The sequence below is a fragment of the Somniosus microcephalus genome, unplaced genomic scaffold, assembly GCF_052327205.1.
Source record: "Somniosus microcephalus isolate GS21.2 unplaced genomic scaffold, FLI_Smic_1.0 unresolved_chr8, whole genome shotgun sequence".
In the NCBI taxonomy this organism is placed as follows: Eukaryota; Metazoa; Chordata; class Chondrichthyes; order Squaliformes; family Somniosidae; genus Somniosus; species Somniosus microcephalus.
The window spans coordinates 10,944,661-10,953,601 of record NW_028225186.1 but is presented as its reverse complement, the minus strand read 5'-3'; positions in this window follow the sequence as shown (position 1 = coordinate 10,953,601).

Genomic DNA, 8,941 nt, shown 5'->3' with positions numbered 1-8,941 from the left:
ACCACAGGTCACAACCTGTCCGAGCACACAGAAACTGACCCATTACAAAAGTCTGACCAAAAAAACAGAAATTTACCCACTGACCAGATACTGTCCGAAAACACATAAACTGACCCACTGACCAAAACCTCACGAGCACACAGAAACTGATCCACTGCCCACAACCTGACTGCACATGCAGAAACGGACCCACTGAACAAATCCTGACTGAACACACAGCAACTGACCCACTGAGCACAACCTGACTGAGCACACAGAAACTGACCCACTGACAAAATCATGATCAAACACACAGAAATTGGCCCACTGACCACATAACGTCCGAGCACACAGAACTGACCCACAGACCACAACCTGACTGAGCACACAGAAACTGACCCACTGACCGAAAACACAGGAAATGACCCACTGACCACAACCTGACCGAACACACAGAAACTGGCCAATTGACCATTAACTAACCGAACAAACACTGAAACTGAACCACTGACCACAACCTGACGGATCACACAGAAACAGAACTACCTAACACAACCTGGCCGAACACACCGAAATTGACCCATTGACCACAAACTGGCCAAACACACAGAAACTGAACAACTGAACAAATCCTGACCGAACACACAGCAACTGACCCATTTTCCACAACTTGACCGAAAGAACAGAAACTGAGCCACTAACCACACACTGATGGCACCCACAGAAACTGATCCACTGACCACAAACTGAGTGAATACACTGATAATGATAAACTGACCACAAACTGACCGAGCACACAGAACTGCCTCACTGACCACAAAATGAGAGAACACACCTAACTGACCCACTGAAAACAACCTGAATGAACCCAGAGAAATTGACACACTGTCCAAAAACTGACCGAGCACACACAGACTGAGACAATGACCACAACAACACCGAACACACAGAATCTGGCCCACTGACCAGAAAATGAGAGAACAGACATAAACTGATCCACTAAACACAACCTGACTGAACACACAGAAACTGACACACTGACCAAAACCTGACTGAATACACAGAAACTCACCCAATGACCACAAACTTACAGAGCACACAGAAAATGAAACACTGGCCAATCCTGACTGAATACACAGAAACTGACCCACAGACCACAACCTGACTGAGCACACAGAAACTGACCCAAAGACATATCCTGACCGAAATAAAATGAAATGACCCACTGAACACATCCTGACCGAACACACAGACCCTGACCACCTGATAAAATCCTGATCGATCACAGAAACTGACAAACTGACCACAACCTGACCGAACACACAGAAGCTGTCCTTCATGCCACAAGCAAACGAATACACAGAAACTGACCCATTGACAACAACCTGGACAAACACACAGAAACTGACCAACTGAACAAATACTGACCCAACACGCAGAAACTGACCCACTGAAAACAACTTGACCGAAAACATAGAAACTGAACCACTGACCACATACTGACGGAACCGACAGAAACTGATCCACTGACCACAACCTGACTGAACACACAGAACCTGATCCACTGACCAAATCCTGATCGATCACAAAGTATCTGACTCACAGACCACAACATGACGGAGCACATGCAAACTGAAACACTGACATATCCTGACCGAAAACACAGGAAATGACCCACTGACCACAACCTGACCGAACATACAGAAACTGACCCATTGACCACAACCTGACCGAACAAGCACTGAAACTGACTCCATGTCAACAACCTGGCCGAGCACACAAAAACTGCCCCACTGACCACAACATGTCCGAGCACACAGAAACTGAACCACTAACAACAGTCTGACCAAACACACAGAAATTGACCCACTGACCAGATCCGTTCTGAACACACATAAACTGACCCACTGCCAAATAGCTGAACAAGCACATAGACACTGAGCCATTGCCCACAACCTGAATGAACACACATAAACTGACACAATGACCACAATCTGGCTGAACACACAGAAACTGTCCCACTGACAGTGGCAGAAGGCAGAGGGTGATGTTGGAAGGTTGTTTTCGTGACTGGAAGCCTGTGTCCAGTGGGGCACTGCAGGGATCGGTGCTGGGTCCCTTGCTGTTTGTGTTCTACATTAATGATTTGGATGTGAATATAAAGAGTATGATCAGTAGGTTCGCAGATGACACGAAAATTGATGCGGTGCTAAATAGCGAGGAGGGAAGCCTCAAGCTACAGGATGATATAGATGGGTTGGTCAGATGGGCAGAACAGTGGCAAATGGAATTTAACCCTGAAAAGTGTGAGGTGATGCATTTTGGACGGACTAACAAGGCAAGGGAATACACAATGAATGGTAAGATCCTATTAAAGACAGAGGATCAGAGGGACCTTGGTGTGCATGTACATAGATCCCTGAAGGCAGCAGAACAGGTGGATAAGGTGGTTAAAAAGGCATATGGGATACTTGCCTTCATTAGCCGAGGCATAGAATATAAGAGCAGGGAGCTTATAATGGAGCTGTACGAAACGCTGATAAGGCCACAGCTGGACGACTGTGTGCAGTTCTGGTCGCCACACTATAGGACGCGTGTGATTGCTTTGGAGAGGGTGCAGAGGAGATTTACCAGGGTGTTACCTGGGCTGGAGCGCTTCAGCTATGAAGAAAGACTGGACAGGCTGGGGTTGTTTTCCTTGATGCAGAGAAGACTGAGGGGGGACCTGATTGAGGTGTACAAAATTATGAGGGGCACAGATAGGGTAGATAGTAAGGAACTTTTCCCCTTAGTAGAGGTGTCAATAACAAGGGGGCATAGATTCAAGATAAGGGGCAGGAGGTTTCGAGGGGATTTGAGGAAAAACTTTTTCACCCAGAGGGTGGTTGGAATCTGGAACTCACTGCCTGAAAGGGTGGTAGAGGCAGGAACTCTCACAACATTCAAGAAGCATTTGGATGAGCACTTGAATTGCCATAGCATACAAAGCTATGGACCAAATGCTGGAAAATGGGATTAGATTAGACAGGGCTTGATGGCCGGCATGGACGCGATGGGCTGAAGGGCCTCTTTCTGTGCTTTATAAATCTATGACTCTATGCCTCTATGACTATGACCACAACCTGTCCGAGCACACAGAACCTTACCCACTAACAACAGTCTAACCAAACACACATAAACTGCCCCACTGACGACAACCTGTCTGAGCAGACAGAAACTGACCCACTTACCACAACCTGTTCGAGCACGCAGAAACTGACTCACTGACCACAACCAGGCTGAGCACAGTGAAACTGACACACTGACCAAAACATGACCGAGCACACAGAAACTGACTGGACACACAGAAACTCAAAAACTGACCACAACCAGTCCGAGCACACAGAAACTGACACACTGACCAAAACATGACCGAGCACACAGAAAGTTACACACTGCCCACAACCTGATGGAACACACAGAAACTGAACCACTGCCCACAACCTGACTGAGCACACGGAAACTGACCAACTGACCACAAGCTGACTGTACACAAATTAACTGACCCACTGACCACAAGCTGACTGAACACGTAAAAACTGGCCTGCTGACCAAATCCTGACCGAACACACATAAACTGACCCACTGACCACAACCAGACTGAACACAAAGAAACTCACCCACTGACCAAACCCTGACCGAACACACATAAACTTACCCAGTGACCACAACTTGTCCGAGCACAGAGAAACTGACCCACTGACCGAATTCTGCCCGCACACACAGAAACTGCCAATCTGACCACAACTTGAACGAACGCACATAAACGGACCCACTGACAAATCCTGACAGAAAAAAACTTAAAATGACCCACTAACCACAGCCTGACGGAACTCACAGAAACTGACCCATTGAACACAACCTGACCGAACAAACACTGAAACTGACACACTGACCACAAATTGACCGAACACACCAAAGCTGACCTATAGACCACAACCTGGCCAAACACACAGAAACTGACAAACTGAACAAATCCTGACCGAACACACAGCAACTGACTCACTGACAACAAATTGACCCGAACAAACAGAAACTGACCCATTAACCACACACTGAGGGAACCCAAAGAAACTGATCCACAGACCACAAACTGACAGAACACACTGAAACTGACCAACTGACCACAACCTGACCGAACACGCAGAAACATACCCACTAGCCAGAACCCGACTGAACACACAGAAACTGACCCACTGACCAAATCCTGACCGAACACACAGAAATTGCCCCTCTGCCCACAAAATGAGAGAACACACAGAAACTGATCCACTGAACACAACCTGATCGATCGCACAGAAACTGACCCACTGAACACCACCTGACCGATCGCACAGAAACTGACCCACTGAACACAACCTGACCGATCGCACAGAAACTGACCCACTGACCAAAACCGTACTGATCACATAGAAATTGACACGCTGTCCGAATCCTGATAGAGCACACAAAGACTAACACAATGAACTTAACCTGACCGAACTCACAGAAACTGACCCACTGACCACGACCTGACAAAAAACACAGAAACTGGCCCACTGACCACGACCTTTCCGAACACACAGAAACTGACACACTGAACACAAGCAGACTGAACACACAGACACTAACCCATTGACCACAACCTCTCTGAGCACACAGAAACTGACTCGCTACCACTTTCTGGGCAAAACACACAGAAACTGACCCACCGACCACAACCTTACTGAGCACACAGAAACTGACCCACTGACAAAATCCTGACTGAGCACACAGAAACTGACCCACAGCCCACAACCATAAAGAACACACAGAAACGGACCCACCGACCACAACCTTACTGAGCACACAGAAACTGACCCACTGGCCAAATCCTGACTGAACACACAGAGGCTGACCCACAGTCCACAACCTTAAAGAGCACACAGGAACTGACCCACTGACCAAATCCTGACTGAGCATACAGAAACTGACCCACAGTCCACAACCTTAAAGAACACACAGAAAGTGACCGACCGACCACAACTTTACTGAGCACACAGAAACTGACCCACTGGGCAAATCCTGACTGAGCACTCAGAAACTGACCCACTGACCACAAACTGACTGAACACAAAGAAACTGACCTATTGACAACAACCTGACAGGACAAACACTGAAACTGACACACTGACCACAACCTGACCAATCACACAGAAACTGACCCTTTGTCCACAACATGGACAAACAGACAGAACGTGTCCAACTGAACAAATCCTGACCGAACTCACAGAAACTGATCCACTGACCACAACGTGACTGAACACACAGTAACTGACCCACTGACAAACACCTGTCGGAGTGCACAGAAGCTGACCCACTGACAACAGTCTGACCAGACACACACAAACTGTGCCACTGAACACATCCTGTCTGAGTACACAGAAACTGAAACAGTGACCAAAACCTGACTGAACCCACAGAAAGTGACCCACGGACCACATCTTGACCTAGCACACAGAAACTGACACACTGACCAAATCCAAACCGAGCTCACATAAACTGACCCACTGACCTCAAACTGACCGATCACACAGAAGCTGACCCACTGATCACAACCTGACCGATCACACAGAAACTGTCAAACTGACCACATCTGATCGAACAAACAGAAACTGGCCAACTGAAAACAATCTGACCGAACACACAGAAACTGAAACACTGACCACATCCTGAATGAAGTGAATCAAACTGATCCACTGACCACAAACTGCCCAATCACGCAGAAAGAGACCTACTGACCACAAACTGACCGAATACACATAAACGTATCAAGTGACCAACAACTGACAGAAAACACAGAAACTGAGCCACTGACCACAACCAGACGGAACACACAGAAACTGAACCACTGACCGCTACATCTCCGAAAACGCAGAAACTGACACACTGAACACAACCTGTCTGAAAACACAGAAACTGACCCACTGACCACAACCAGGCCGATCAACCAGAAACTGACCCACTGACCACAAACTGACCGAACACACAGAAACTGAAACACTGACCGTAACCTGACCAAACACATAGAAACTAACCCACTGACCACATCCTGATCGAACACACAGAAACTGACCCAGTGACCACGACCTGATTGAAAACACATAAACTGACACAATGAACAATATATGAACAAGCACACAGAAACAGACCCACTGCCCACAACCTGAATAAACTCTCATAAACTATCCCACTGACCACAAGCTGACCTAACACACAGAAACTGGACCTCTGACCAAATCCTGACTGAACACACATAAACTGAACCACTGAACACAAGCTGGCCAACACACAGAAGCTGAACCACTGACTACAACCTGACTGAACACACAGAAACCGACCCACTGACCACAACTTCACTGAGCACACAGAAACTGGCCCGCTGACCACATTCTGGACAAAAGCACACAGAAACTGACACACTGACCACAACCTTACTGAGCAGACAGAAACTGACCCGCTGACCACATTCTGGACAAAAGCACTCAGAAATTGACCCACTGACCACAACCTTACTGAGCACACAGAAACTGACCCACTGACCAAATCCTGACTGAGCACACAGAAACTGATCCACAGACCACAACCTGACTGAGCACACAGAAACTGACCCAATGACATATCCTGACCAAAAAAACATGAAATGTCCCACTGACCACAAACGGACGGAACACACAGAAACTGACCTGTTGACCACAACCTGACCGGACAAACACTGAAATTGACACACTGACCACAACCTGACCAATCACGCAGAAACTGACCCATTGTCCACAGCATGGACAAACAGACAGAACGTGACCAACTGAACAAATCCTACCCGAACTCACAGAAAATGATTCACTGACCAAAACCTGACTGAACCCACAGAAACTGACACACTGACCAAATCCTGACCGAGTTCACAGAAACTGACCCACTGACCAAAAGTTGTCTGAGCACACAGAAACTATGCCACTGACCACATTCTGCACAAAAACACAAAGAAACAGACCCACTGACCATAAGCTGACCAACACATAGAAGCTGACCCACTGACCACAACCTGACTGAACACACATAAACTGGCTGTGGTAAACCACTGTTTGTATTCCTGTTTGTCCTGTTTGTATTCCACTGTGTACATGCCTGGACATGCCTCGGCTGACTCCTCGCACAGGTCCTAGTATAAAGGTGACTGCTCCCCAGCCCTTAGTACCGCGTCTTCTCGACCATTGACCTGAAATCAGCGTACCACCAGCTCCCCATCCGCCCTGAGGACCGCCAGTACACTGCCTTTGAGGCAAACGGCCGCCTCTATCACTTCCTTAGGGTTCCCTTTGGCGTCACCAACGGGGTCTCCGTCTTCCAAAGGGAGATGGACCGGATGGTAGATCAAAATGCGTTGCAGGCCACTTTCCCATATCTGGACAATGTGACCATCTGCGGCCGTGACTTGCAGGACCATGACGCAAACCTCGAAAAATTCCTCCGCACCGCCCAACTCCTAAACCTGACATATAACAAGGAGAAGTGCATATTCCGCACAAACCGCCTCGCCATCCTTGGCTGTGTTTTGGAACACGGAGTCATCGGCCCCGACCCCGACCGGATGCGTCCCCTTATGGAACTTCCACTGCCCCACTGCCTCAAGGCCCTGAAGAGGTGCCTCGGGTTTTTCTCCTATTACGCCCAGTGGGTCCCCTACTATGCGGACAAGGCCCGTCCGCTGATCAAGTCCACCTCTTTTCCTTTGACGGCAGAGGCCCGCTTAGCCTTCCACCGTATCAAGGAGGACATTGCCAAAGCCACCATGCACGCAGTGGACGAATCCATCCCCTTCCAGGTGGAAAGCGACGCGTCTGACTTTGCCCTGGCCGCTACCCTCAATCAGGTGGGGAGACCCGTGGCCTTCTTTTCACGAACCCTCCAAGGCCCGGAGACCAGACACTCCGCTGTTCAGAAAGAGGCCCAGGCGATTGTGGAGGCTGTGCGTCATTGGAGGCACTACCTGGCCGGAAAACGATTTACCCTGCTCACTGACCAGCGTTCAGTTGCTTTTATATTTAACAACAAGCAGAGGGGCAAAATCAAAAATGACAAGATCTTGAGGTGGAGAATCGAACTTTCCACCTACAACTACGAGATTTTGTACCGGCCCGGGAAGCTAAATGAACCCCCGGATACGCTATCGCGTGGCACCTGCGCCAGCGCGCAGATCGATAGACTGTGGGCCCTCCACAATGACCTCTGCCACCCGGGGGTCACCAGGTTCTTCCACTTCATCAAGGCCCGCAACCTGCCTTACTCTATTGAGGAGGTCAGGACCATGACCAGGAACTGCCAAGTCTGCGCTGAGTGCAAACCGCACTTTTATAGACCAGACAGGGCCCACCTGATAAAAGCCACTCGCCCCTTCGAGCGCCTGAGCGTCGATTTTAAAGGGCCTCTCCCCTCCTCCGACCGCAATGTGTACTTCCTCAATATTATTGATGAGTACTCCCGTTCCCGTTCGCCTTCCCCTGCCTGGACATGACCAGTGCCACGGTCATTAAATGTCTGAACAACCTCTTCACCCTGTTCGGCTTCCCCAGCTATATCCATAGCGACCGGGGCTCATCGTTTATGAGCGACGAACTCCGTCAGTACCTGCTAACTAGGGGTATTGCCACAAGCAGGACCACCAGTTACAACCCCCGGGGGAACGGACAGGTGGAAAGAGAAAATGCGACAGTTTGGAAGGCCGTCCTGCTAGCCTTAAAGTCTAGGGGCCTTCCAACCTCCCGCTGGCAGGTTGTGCTCCCCGATGCGCTCCACTCTATTCGGTCACTGCTCTGCACTGCCACTAACGCCACCCCTCATGAGAAATTGTTTGTCTTCCCAAGGAAGTCCACATCGGGGACATCGCTACCGCCATGGCTGACGT